The sequence below is a fragment of the Chrysochloris asiatica genome, unplaced genomic scaffold (genome assembly GCF_000296735.1).
Source record: "Chrysochloris asiatica unplaced genomic scaffold, ChrAsi1.0 scaffold00002, whole genome shotgun sequence".
Taxonomy (NCBI): Eukaryota; Metazoa; Chordata; class Mammalia; order Afrosoricida; family Chrysochloridae; genus Chrysochloris; species Chrysochloris asiatica.
This window is the reverse complement of record NW_006408520.1, coordinates 21429549-21432328: the sequence shown is the minus strand read 5'-3', so window position 1 is coordinate 21432328 and position 2780 is coordinate 21429549.

The following is a 2780-nucleotide window of genomic DNA, read 5'->3' as shown; positions in this document are numbered from 1 at the left end:
TATGATTGCAGCCATTTCTGTATTACCTTTAGCAAATCTTTACTCGCTTGAGATATCAAAGAGATTGTCCGATGATTTCTGCATTCTCTTGGGTCACCTCTCTTTGGAATGGGCACAAATATTGATCTCTTCCAATCAGTCGGCCAGATAGTTGTCTTCCAAATTTCTTAGTAGCTCAAAAAAAGGGAAGAAATCTTTACAGCAAGGATCACTCCCACCCCCTCGGTACACAGGGTTGACAAGGATGGGCAACTTAGGCATTGGCTACCCAAAATGAGGGGTTGGGGTAGTTATGAAGGCAAAAAGTGACTGGCTTACAAGCTTTCAAGAGGGAGCCTAGTTCCAGATGGGGCAGAGGTAGGTAGCAGCTCCACTGATCTATTTCTAATCTGTTGGGACCTGGCTGGTGAAAGGAATGGGGATTAAGACTCTTGTGGTACAATTGTGAATAATTGCCATCAGGACTGACTGTGAGGGTTGGAAATGTAGAAGCAGATATTTTTTGCCAAAAGGAGAGTGATTGATTTTGCAGCCCAGGAGCAGAGGTCCCTGGGACCATCAAGTGAGAAGAGCAGAGAGTGGGACCCTACCCAGAGAGGCAGAGACACCAGGGATGGAGACAGAGACGATGGCATGGGCAGATGGAGCAGCTGGGGGCACTGGACTCAGGGAGGGAGAGGGGCTGTGTGCTGACAGCCGTGGGGCAGGCCTGTGAGGTGTACCCTTTGGTTATTTGTTGATGCATGGAGGGGATTGTAATCATTGCAATGAAACGAAATACAATAGGATGAATGTAAAACTGATGTTCTCTAATGTAAACTCACATAATTCACAATAAATTAAAAAAAGAAGATGAAAGGAATACACGTAATCACTGTACAAAAAATAACTGGTCAATGTTCAACCATTTCAAGGGGCAGCACATGATCAAGAACTAATGGTACTGAAGGAAGAAGTCCAAGCTTTACCGAAGGCATTAGTGAAACACAAGTCTTCAGGAACTGATGGCATACCAACTGAAATATTTCAACAAACTAATGCAGAGCTGGAAACTCTCACTAGTCTATGCCAAGAAATTTGGAAGGCAGCTACCTGGCCAACCAATTGGAAGAGAACCATATTTGTGCCCATTCCAAAGAAAAGTGACCCAATAGAATACAGAAATTGTTGAATAATATCACCTGTGAGTAAAATTTTGCTGAAGCTAATTCAAAACGGTTGAAGCAACACATTGACAGAAATTCAAGCCATATTCAGAAAAGGACATGGAATAATGGCTATCATTGCCAACATCAGATGGACCTTATCTGAATAGAGAGAATACCAGAAAGATGTTTAATTGTGCTTTACTGACTATGCAAAGGCATTCAACTGTGTGGATCATAACAAACTCTGGATAACATTGTGAATCATAGCAATTCCAGAACTCTTAATTGTGCTCATGTAGAATCTGTACATAGACCAAGAGGTAATTGTTTGAATAGAAAAAGGGGATACTGAATGATTTAAAATCAGAAAAGCTGTGTGTCTTTGTTGTATCCTTTCACCATACTTATTCAATCTCTATGCTGAGCAAATAATCCTAGACATTGGACTAGATGCACACCATCAGGATTGGAGGAAGTCTCATTAACCTGTAATGTGCAAAACAAAGGGAATTTGAGGCACTTGATTATGGATATCAAAGAATACACTCTTCAGTATGGTTTACCACTCAATGTAAAGAAAAATCCTCACAATTGAACTAATAAACAACATCATGATAAATGGGGAAAAGACTGAAATGATCAAAGATTTTATTTTACTTGGACACAGTCAACACTCATGGAAGCAACAGTCAAGAAATCAGTGACACATTGTATTGGGCAAATCTGCTGCAAAAGACCCTTTTTAATTGTAAAGCACAAAGATGTCACTTTGAGGAGTATGGTGCACCTAAGCCAAGCCATGTATTCCCAATCATCTCATATGCATGTGAAAGCTGGACAATGGACAAGGAAGATCATAGAAGAATCAGTGCATTTGAATTATGGTGTTGGCAAAGACTACTGAAAGTATCATGGACTGCCAAAAAAACATCCACATCTGTCTTGGAAGAAGTACAGCCCAAATGCTCACTAGAAGTGAAGATGGTGACATTTCATGTCATATACTTTGTACGTGCTCGCAGGAAGGACCAGTCCCTAAAAAAGGACATAATCCTTGTAAAGTAGAGGGTAAGTGAAAAGGAAAAAAAAAAAAAAAAGACTCCAACAAGTTGGACTGACAGAAGAACTGCAACAATGGACTCCAACATTAGTAATTGTGAGGATGGTACAGGATCAGGTAGAGTTTTGTTGCATTTTGCATAAAGTTGCTGTAACTTGGAGCAGATTTGACAGCATCTAAGAACAACAGAATGATGTAAGGACCAATGATTTCAAGTTTCATGTTACAGAAACTATAGGCACCTAAGTTTTCTCATATGGCCTAATGCAAAAGACAAAACTCTCTGCAATCTATTTTATTCAGGGTTCTAGGTAATTTTCTTCAGTATGTACAAAGACTCCTTTGCTAGAACTATAACCATTTTCTTTAACTTTTTACACCAACAATTTGCATTAGTGTACACATGAAGGCAAGAAAAAAAATTGGCATTACTTCACAAAACATATTTGGAGGATTTCTTACGTCAATTTTAAAAACATGCCATGAAGTAAATCAAATGTTGTAGACTCTGCTGCCACTGGGTCAACAAGCAACTTCTGAGAGGATAAAATCTAAACACAGGCAGCATTTTA